Raw genomic sequence first — 11,442 nt, forward strand, 5'->3', positions numbered from 1 at the left:
GAATAGTTTCTTGGGTTTGTATATGTTCAAAATAATTTATTGAATTATCTAGAGTTGAAAAATAATAAACGTTGATATAAATTATAATAGTAGAACTAGATAATTTGAAATGTTTAAAGTGCGCTATTTGGCAGATTGAACTTTTAAAAATAAAAGATAAAATTGGTATATTGTTAAATTGGTAGCAGGTAAGAGTGGACATTTAAGTGTATGTTGTGTGGATGTATGCCAATAAGGTAAACACATTTAATGATTATGATGTGTGTATATGGTATGTGCATATACAAGAGCAGCATACATGCGTACTATAATTTGTGTGTATGCTATGTAGCATACGTAACAATGTAAAATGTAATACATATTTATAGGGTTTACTATACATACATATATTATGATTATGGTTCATACATCACCTTTGTGATGCGCGCATATGCAACAATGGCATGTGTGTGATTAGTTGCTATGGTGCATGCATATACAAGGCATACGTACAAATACTTGATATAACGAGTACATATGCTTTTGTGTTATACAAATGAATGTTTCGTTTGATTTGACAAGTGCATATGAAATTATGCATACGTATGAGTATATGATTACAATGGGTACATATACAATGATGTATATGTGTGAATGAATATATGATGTGCATCATACATATGCTATTGGCATACATGTGTGTATTTTAATGCATGAATGGGTTGTTGGGTTTTAGGACGGATTGTATGGAGAATGCATAAAAAAATTTAATTGTATATAACTATTTGCATGCATTAAAAGATAACTGTGTAGGATTGATTGTGCAAAGATAGGTGAAATGAAATTAAATAATTGTATGTGATGTGTGGGATGATAATTGAAATGGGACAGAAGGTACACATGTATACATTAGAAATTAATTGCATAGTACTGTTTGCATGCATTAAAAGGTATCTACTTAGGACAGGTCATGCAGAAATGGGTGGATGTTGTATTTGTGAATGTTTTGTGTGAGTGCTTATGAAATCGAGGGGTCTCAACCTCAAATAATATATTCAAAGGCGAAGATTCGTTATTCATGTTTGATATTTGTTATATGCAATGTGTGTTGAAATTTCATGAACGTAATGGGTATTGACCATTACGATGGTTTCACGTGTGAAACGTTGAATTGTGTTATACAATTACGAATGTGGTAAATGGTGAATCATATAAGTGTTGCATGTTTAAAAGATATGATTATACTAGGTATTAACCCAAATGATTGTTTTGAATGTGAAGATATTACAATTCACATTATATTGTGCAATGTGCACTTTCGAATGTGAAAGTGATGGGTATTTGACCCAAATGATTGTTTCGAATGCAAAGCTCACTATTCATATTTTAAACTTTATACATAAGACAAATATGTCAAAATTTTGATATGCATGATTTAATGGGTATTGACCCAATGTGTTCATTCAGTGGTAAAATTCCGCTATTCATGTTTTAATTATAATTTTGGCAATGTGATATGCATACAATACATGATTGAATAGTATGATAATTATGGCTATTGACCTGAGTATAATTATTGATTTCATAATCTTTAGCATGTGCATTTACTTTGTGAAATATCATGCATTGAGAAAAAGTTCTCAAAAGATAAGAAAAGTTACACTTAATAGTCATGCCTGAAAGATTGGGTGACATTGGTTTGTACTTTGAGGTCAAGCAAGCGGGTCAAATGTAAATCTGTGTTGCACTGACTCTATACAAAATTGTGAATGTAGTTGTTAGTCATTCCGACAAATTGCAAACGTAGTTGTTCATCATTCCAACGAACGATGGTCAAATCTGAACCCTTCTCCTAACATGGCGGTCTAAGGGGACCTTTCGCTCCAATAAATGTGGCAGAGTTTGAGCAAAAGTTGTATGCTTATTGTAGTGCACTACGATTTTTACCTATTTGTGGGACAACATGAGGATGTGTCTCATACTCTGGTGTCATCCTCTTGTACTCCTTGATGTTAAAATGTGAAAAAAAATACAATTGGTAGAATGAATACCCCTTGTGAGGCATGAGGGCCTATAGCTTGCTAGAAGTAGTGCCTTAGGCTAACATGATGGAATCTAATGTCAATTAGTTGCAAGCAAAACATGTAAGACAAAATCAACATAATTAAAAGGTAAAGAAAATATGGTTATGCATAAGGTATGTCATGATTGCATGTTTGAATTTTATTTATGTATAAATGTATGTTGAATTAAATGTGAGTATGATTACATGTGAAATTTAACATGAATATTATTATGAATGTATGATTCAATTCAATAACTGTATGAATTCATGCCTGAATGAGATATATTGCATATTTGTATGCTTGATTGATTGTGCATAAGAGTAAGCAGAAACAACTTATACACATTAGTTGGTTGATATGCACGTACTGATGTATGTGTGTATTGTGTACTTTAATCTACGCATAAAATATGCATAGAATTTGTGTAGATTATGTATATAGGTATACGTGATTATGTGTTGAGGCATATGCATAAAATTATGTGTATTGCACTTTGAATCATCGTAAGAAGATTCATGATTATGTAAGAAAGTACGTAACTTACTATGGTTTTATAAATATGTGATTGACAATCTAAAGACCTAGTAAGGGTTTGTGGAATTATACAGAGACATGATGTGTCTCACACCCAATTTATTTATATTTTTTATATCCAAGTGGATAGTTGGAGAATTATTAGAGTATGAGGACTTTGATTTTTGGGATGGATCAGATTGGACTCCTTCTATATGATTTTGATTGTTCTTGAAACTCTGAATTTCATTTATGAAATAAATAAAATAGGTTTTTATGTGTGTATTATAAATGTCTTGAATGGTTCGATTTCAGATTTGTGACGTGTTTGAGTTTGAAGATTGCTCTCAAAATATTTGAAAAGGCTTTCCTAGGAACCGTGTCAGGTCAATCACCCCCTTCCATTTACCCCTTGCCCTCTCTTCTTTCAGACAACTCAGAGTACAACTGCTAAAACCGCCCCCTCACGAGGGTAGGCTTTACCTAACAGAGACCCCTATTATAGAATCCACCACTTCTGAGGGAGGGTTTTAACAGAAACCATACCTAGATTTTATGAGGATTACCTGAACCAAACCCGGACCATTCTCGAAAAATTTATATATTTTTTATTTTTTTATTGGGAAATTGCAAATCTTAGTCGAAACTAAAGTTAGATCGGGTCTAGTGTGAAAGTTTCATAATTAGACCCAATATGACACTGATTAAAGTATTTATATATCAACAAAATATTAATTTTTATTTTTCTTAAATTACCCTAGTTTTGAAGTTTTTTTAGATCTAATACAAGATGAATATCCCGGGCTAAAATCTACAATATATAAACATGTTAAAACATCATATTGTTGCTCAGATCGAGTCATACAATCCAAAATGAAGTTTCAACCCATATCCATATGTGTTCATGTTGCCCACAATGTAAAATCAAACGCTAGATACTAGAAACACAACTTATTGTTCAATCGAAACAAACACTCGACGTAGTCATAGTGACAAAAGTTAACAATGACAAAATATCGATAGTCAAAAACTCATGAGAAATAGATTTTTTTTTAAATTCTCAAGTTCTTTTTGACTAAATATAGACAATAGAAAGTGAATAAAAAAAAGTATAAATAAATACAAATAAAGTTATTAAAATACATATTTTAACTATAAATTATCGATTAAAACATAAATATCATTTTTAAAACATGATATTTATGTTTATAAAAAAACTCACGATATTTAGAAATAAAAGTTTAAAATATTTAGGTAATTTCTTATTATATTTTTGCAAGATTTTGATATATCTCAGGATATCTGTCACAATGGACATAGTATAATTATTACAAGACATACTAAACATGTGTTTTGTCCAATTTTGAAAGCACATCAAATGCACATTTAGGAGTGGGCATGGGGTCGATCCGGTTTCACATATGAATTAGCCTCAAACTCGTCACAAACCAGCCGGCCCGTGGCCAAACTTGGCCCATATATATAATAAGTTACATAACATATAATACAATATATATTAGATAGAATATAAACACCAAATGTCTTGTTACCATTTTTTCTTGGTAAGGAGGTAGGACTAGGAAATGGTAACAAGACATCCCGTAACTTAGCCCACGTTCGGTGCACAAATAGCATGCTCGAACTCGAGAAATAGGCTTGACAAGAAAACACAAACACCAATTATTTGGCTTCACTTGGCTCGTTAACTCATCAAATAGGATGAGGTCGAGCTAGCTCGGTCAGCTCGGTCGCTGTTTTATTTTTAAATGCAAGTGACCCTATTTTAGTTTAATTTTATGTATATACCATAGCTACTCAACCTCTACTCAATAACCTTGGCCGTTGGATTTTATTTAGATCCAATGGCTAAGGCATTGGGTATTTAAATAAAAAAATAGGGCCCTTCTCCCTCTCCCTCTCCCATCTCCCGCTGCAGAGCCCTCTCTCTCTACCCCCTTTTCACCCCCCCCTTCGCACGCCCTCTCTGCACGCCAGAATAGCTCCTATTCGACCCACCGAAGGGAGGACCACGCCTCTCTCTGCACGCCAGAATAGCTCCCGTTGTTACCTCTCTATCGGCTCTGCGGTGTGATGCCTCACGAGCAGCTTCGCATGCCAAGGTAGGGTTTTTCTCTGATTTGGTTCCTAGATTCATAAAATCTTGCTGTTAGGCATTTTTCTCCATTTTGGGGATCCATTTTTTTTGCGGGTTTCATTTTATTCTTGTTTTTTTTTCTTTTGTTTTAGATCAAAGATGTCACTACCCTTTCATGACCCTTCAAAACTCAAGATCAAGAAGGTGATTTTGTTATATTTACCCTCATAGTTAACATTCTTATGGGAAAATCTATCATGATTTAAATGCAAGTGACCCTATTTCGGTTTTTCTTTGATTTTGTTCTTGAAGCCTTTTTTTTAATCTTTTTGAAGTTTATTTTGGGGTGTGATATGTAGAAACTGATTTTTTTTCCTTTCCCATTCAACATCTTGTGAAAATCAGCTTGTTCTTTTTTGGATTTGTAGTTTAAACCTTCGTTCGACATTTCTTTGGGGTTTTCTTCTTCATCGTCTCTCTTCGATGATGAGTATCTCTTTTCTGTGAATTTGAACGCTAAATTTGGAAGTCTTTTTTTGTTTGTCCCAGAGTTGCCGGAAGCTTTTTTTGTTGGATCTAGGGTGACCAAATGGGTCTCACATGAAATCCAATGACCCATTTAGTGGGTCATTGAGATATGTACCATCAGGATCATGGTGGGGCCCACTACACATTGGATTCCTAGCATGTTTAAGAATCCAATGAGACAGTTAGGCTGAATAACAGCTATCCAGAGGAGGTTAAATTCTCCAGCTCCCTGCCTCTGCAAACCAACGAAAGAGGTTCAAGGGATGCCCTCTGATGCAGGTCGTTAATCAACTTCTCAATCCTCTTCTCTTCTCCCCGAGTCCTTTGTGTGCACACACCGATCCTAAATCCTACATTGGTATCAAAGCTATGGTTTAGTGTGCATACAACTCGATCAAAACCGATCGTTGATAGTGGAAGGATCAATGGCTGCTTCATTGACAGGATGCAACACAGGTGGTTGAGTCAAACTGCCCCAATGCCACGGACTGCAACTCTCCGCTCTTTTTCTTCAAAGACTCATCCCAATTCGTCAACCCCGACCCAGGACACTCCTTCTAGGCAATACCAAATCAGATTTTTCTGCTCGAATGACTGCTCGGCCAACCCCCTGCCGATGTACTACTTCACTTAACAGGCCTACAGGAGAGGGTCTGAAAGCCAGATGCCTTGGGTAGTGGAACCCTACAGCAGGATAGACACTGCAGGCAGCGTATTCATCATGGGAGAGGCAGCTGAGGCCCAGTCGCCTAGGACAGAGTTCGTGGCTGCAGTAGCTGGTCTGACACCACCCGCAGGCTGCTGAGAAGGAGAAACCTTATAGCGGGAGAGACAGTGCAGTTCATGCAGTACGGGTGGGGCAGCGGTTCACTGAGTCGCCTCCCCAGTCGCAGTGCCTATGACCAGCACGAGAAGAAATAGAGGTGACGAAACCATGAATCCCACAGGCGACATGTCGTCTGGTATCGAGGAAGTAGTCGGGCGGTGTCCTTCCCTTGTCACGCCCAGCAGTTCCAGCTACTACGATGAGAGAACTCTCATTATCGAAGAACAGTGCCAGGATCCTTCCGGGCGGTTGCCAGAACCCTTGGCCATGGAGGCAGCCGCAGAGAAACCTAAAAAAAAAAGGGTGACCGTTTTAAAAGAGGGAAGGAATGTGATAAAGAGGGGCTGCACCTGAAGATCGGCATGTCAGCGGAGGAAAGTAACCCTCGACGAAAACCATCGACTGGCCATCCAGAAGAATCCTACCTGAGAATGTCTTTCTCTTTAAAATTGCCACATTGCCAGAATCTTTCTGCCTCAACGACTGGTTGATCGAGATGTTGGGCGACAACCTCGTGATTAAGGATCGGCTCTGCCTCGACGTCGTTGTTGCAAATGTCCTTCAATGATGCAAGGAAGCTATTGCAGGATACGCAGATGGAAGCCCTGAAATCGACGGTGATGAGCATCTCGAAGGAGCGGACCTCATACGATGAGTTTCTCAAGTATGTGAGGAATGTATTCGGGGTTCGATCCCAACCATGCCAGATTTTTTGCCAAGAGGATGGAGAATTCAAGGTCCATGATCATATTGGGAGACACTGTCTTCTTTTGCTCTGATCAGGTTGCGAGGGCGATGGAAGATGCAGTGATGTCGCGGCAGAGGGAGCTGGAGGAGTTCAAGATGGAAAAAGGAGGCGATCGACACAAGTGGCGGAGATGGGGGTGAGGAGGGAGCTGTGGTGAGGGTGGTGATATTCACTGCCAACATCAAGGGCGGAGGAGACCCGTTGAACGATGGTGGTGCTCGGTTGATGAGCGACAGAGCACCCGCAAACAGAGAAACAGCCGGAGGGCAACGATACTACTGTAGGGTGGAGGAGATCCCCCAGGAGGCCGGCAGTTGCCGAATCTTCTGGCGAAGTCGGAGGTGGAGAGGACGAGATCCCCCTACCATCTGGACGGTTGTCGGATCTCCCGGTGGAGGCGGCGGCTAGGGCGACGGCCGTCGCCCATGTCCCTCTCCCTCACTCTATTTCCCCTTTTCTTAAAAAGGGAAAACCCTAAGCTAAGTCCCCTTATTACGAAAAAAAAACTTTTAAAGAACCGGTCCAGTTTAAGGAACCAGTTCAGTCCTTTTTTAAAAAACAGAGGCTCTGTTTTTTGGATATTTCAGAAAAAGGCTTGTCTTCTCGTTAATTCCTGAGACAAGCTCGTATTTTCTGGTTTGTTTAGAATAATCTTAAAGTTTTTCAAAAATTACAGAAGACCAGTTGAAGTTTTCTGTTTAACTCAAAGATATTATGTTTTAAATGTTCTAGTTTGTTTTTATTTTACCCAGAACTATTTCTAACTTTTTTGATTTTACAGAAAAGTGCTTCTGGTTAGTGGAATACCTCCCAGAACATCATCCTTACAGGTTTGGATCGAGTTTATACAAGTATTTTTATAAAAGACCTCGTTTGATCCGATAAAACTTTTGAATTATGAAATTCTTTTGAGTTATTGCATTGTTCTTATGCTTCACATTATGATTCATGTTTTGGATCTGGCATCGATCCAATTTTGTGGGTCCTACTTTATATGGATTTGGATATGATATGACTTAGTATAGATCCAGTTCAATTAGTTTTGGATCCAGACATTGTTATTGGATCTTGTTGAACTTGAACGGATCTAGTGTTGGGTTCAGATGCCCACATATGTGATATGGATCTAGTCTGATCCAGTTTTGTGATTGAATATGAATAAGTATTATGTTTGGATATGGGAAATAGATCCAGTTTGATCCAGTTTTGTGATTGGATCCAAATGAGTATTATGTCTGGATATGTTATATGGATCTAGTTTGATCTAGATTGAATCCAGATTGGTGACACGCTCGGGTAGAGGATATGGATCTAAATTTGATCCAAGATTGTGATTGATCTGGATAAGTGTTGTGTTCAGATATGGTATGTGGATCCATAATTGATCTATAGACAAATCTAATATATATATATATATATATATATATATATATATATATATATATATATATATATATATATATATATATATTTGTATGGATCTAGATTTTGATCCATGTTGAATCTGGATAGTATCAGGCCAGAGATTTGGATCTAATAATGATATATACTTATATGGATCTGGGATTTACACGGTTAGATCCAGATAAGTGGAATACTGGATGTGTAATATAGATCCATTGACATTTAAAATATATAATTTTGGATATGGATTTGGATTATAGTCAAATCCTGTAAGATCCATGGTTTTATTTAAACTTGTATGGAGATCCATTTTAATATGGATCGTGTTGGACTTGATAGATAACATCTCAAGTCAGATTTGGATATGGAATCCTACAAATCCAATAAAATTGGACACATATATGTGGATCCGGTAATAGATCTGAACTTAAATGTTCAAACTTGTGGTTTGATTAAAGCCTGGTAATTGGCTTATCATATTGTGGCATATCCAAATGATAATGAGATAACTTCATTGGATATGGATCTAATGCATATCCAAATTGGATTTGGGTATGAAATTTATGATTTACTTCATGATGGAAAATAACCTAGTTTGCGAATAACCTCATGATAGAGATATATCATGAAGGAAAAATCCAACTAGAGTATGCAAAACTACATGATGTCATGGCTTAATGCAAATATTGCTTAAATGCAATGCTTTAGAAAAGTGAGAGCGAAATTAAAATTTTGCACATGCATGTGAGGATATTTATCTGTAATAATAATGAATAATCATAATGTTCCCTATAATATACAACAACAACTACGCCTTCATCCCAAAACAATTGGGGTCAGCGATATGAACCGAAAAAGAAATTCATTTTGGGTCTTCCACATGAATCCTTTTCCTCCAATCATTTCTATCCAACGCCATGTCCTCGGTGAGGTTCAAAGCATTCATATCCTTTCCTATCATCTCCATCCAAGTCTTCCTAGGCCTACCCCGACCTCTTTTAACTAATATATTTTCCCATTTCTCCAACCTTCTAACTGGAGCATCATTAGGCCTTCGCCGAATATGTCCAAACCACCGTAAACGATTCTCTCGCATCTTATTTTCAATGGGTGCAACACCTACCTTCTTACGTATCTCTTCGTTCCGAATCTTATCTTTTATTGTATTTCCACACATCCATCTAAGCATCCGCATCTCAGCTACACTCATTTTTTGAATATGATGTCTCTTGGCAGCCCAACATTCCGTACCATATAGTAAAGCGGGTCTAATAGTCGTCCTATAAAACTTTCCCTTCAACCGCAATGGCATTCTACGATCGCACAGCACTCCAGTAGCACTTTTCCATTTCATCCACCCAACCTTTATCCTATGATTTACATCTCCATCAATTTCTCCATACTTTTGAATGATGGATCCCAAATATTTGAAATAATCATTCACCGGTATATCTTGCTCACCAAGCTTCACTACACTCCCATCACTACTTCGTTGCTTACTAAACCGACATTCCATATATTCAGTCTTACTCTTACTCAACTTAAAACCTCTAGCTTCCAATGTCTGTCTCCATAATTCTAACTTAGCATTAACCCCAGCTCTAGACTCATCAATCAAAACAATATCATCAGCAAACAACATACACCACGGTACATTTTCTTGAATTGATCTCGTAAGCTCATCCATCACTATCGCAAATAGGAAAGGGCTTAAAGCAGATCCTTGATGTAACCCAACCGTTATCGGAAAATTGGTTGTCACCCCTCCACAAGTGCGGACATTGGTTACTACTCCTTCATACATATCTTTAATTATACTAATGTACTTGAGAGAAACACCTTTCTTCATCATTGTCCACCAGAGAACGTCCCTAGGTACTCTATCGTATGCCTTCTCTAAATCAATAAAAACCATATGCAAATCTTTGTTCCTCTCTCTATATCTTTCAATAAGTTGTCTAAGAAGATGTATAGCTTCCATAGTTGATCTTCCAGGCATAAAACCAAATTGATTCTCCGATATCATGACAACCTTCCTCAACCTAGACTCAATCACCCTCTCCCAAAGTTTCATAGTATGACTCATGAGTTTTATACCACGATAGTTTGTGCAATCTTGTATATCACCCTTATTCTTATATAAAGGCACCAAAGTACTCTTCCTCCACTCATTAGGCATCTTATTTGTTCGCCAAATCAAGTTAAAAAGATTTGTCAACCATTCTAAACCTTTCTCTCCCAAGCATTTCCAAGCCTCGATAGGTATACCATCTGGGCCAACTGCCCTTCTTGATTTCATTTTCTTCAAAGCCTCTGCAATTTCTTTCTTTTGAATCTTGCGCATGAAGTCACGATTTATCTCATGAAAAGGAATGGAGAAGTCTCCAAGATCTTGAGCATGACTATCATTAAATAGCTTATCAAAATAATCTTTCCATCTCTCCTTAATCTCCTCATCTTTGACTAAAACCCTTTGCGTTTCATCTTTGATACATCTAACCATACCCAAATCCTTCGATTTCCTATCTCTCATCTTTGCAAGCCTATAAATATCCTTCTCGCCTTCTTTGGTATCCAACTTGTCATAAACCTCCTTATATACCTTAGCCCTCGCGTTTCGAACAACTTTTTTAGCTTCCTTCTTTGCTATCATATACTTCTCCAAATTCTCATTATCACGACTCTTACTTAGATTTCTATAACACTCTCTTTTAACCTTAATAGCTAATTTGACATCCTCGTTCCACCATGATGTATCCTTACCTAGTGGTGCACCGCCTTTAGACTCACCCAATACCTCCTTAGCTACTTTTCTCATACCACCCGCTATCTTATTCCACATTGATTCTGAATCCTCCTCGAGACACCAATCAACTTCCTTAACTACCTGCGCTACAAACATTCCTTGTTTAGCTCCTTTCAGTGCCCACCACTTAATTCTAGGATCTATCCTATGTCTATCCCTTTTGCGGCATTGTCTAATTCTAAGATCTAAAATTAAGACTCTATGTTGTGTAGCTACACTTTCTCCTGGTATAACCTTACAATCGATGCAACAACCCCTATCTCTCTTTCTAAGTAGGAAAAAATCTATCTGACTCGTATTAACCCCACTTTTAAATGTTACTAGGTGAGACTCCCTCTTCCTAAACCAAATGTTCCCTATAATATGTTTGTATAAATGCATGAAGTGATATTTTATTTTTCATGTAGAAAATGTTAAAGGGTGTTGGTCAGTCACTCTTATGACTATTTGGATCTGGATATACTGATGTAAAATGAT

Source organism: Nuphar pumila, chromosome 11, assembly GCF_984573655.1.
Source record: "Nuphar pumila chromosome 11, dmNupPumi1.hap1.1, whole genome shotgun sequence".
NCBI lineage: Eukaryota > Viridiplantae > Streptophyta > Magnoliopsida > Nymphaeales > Nymphaeaceae > Nuphar > Nuphar pumila.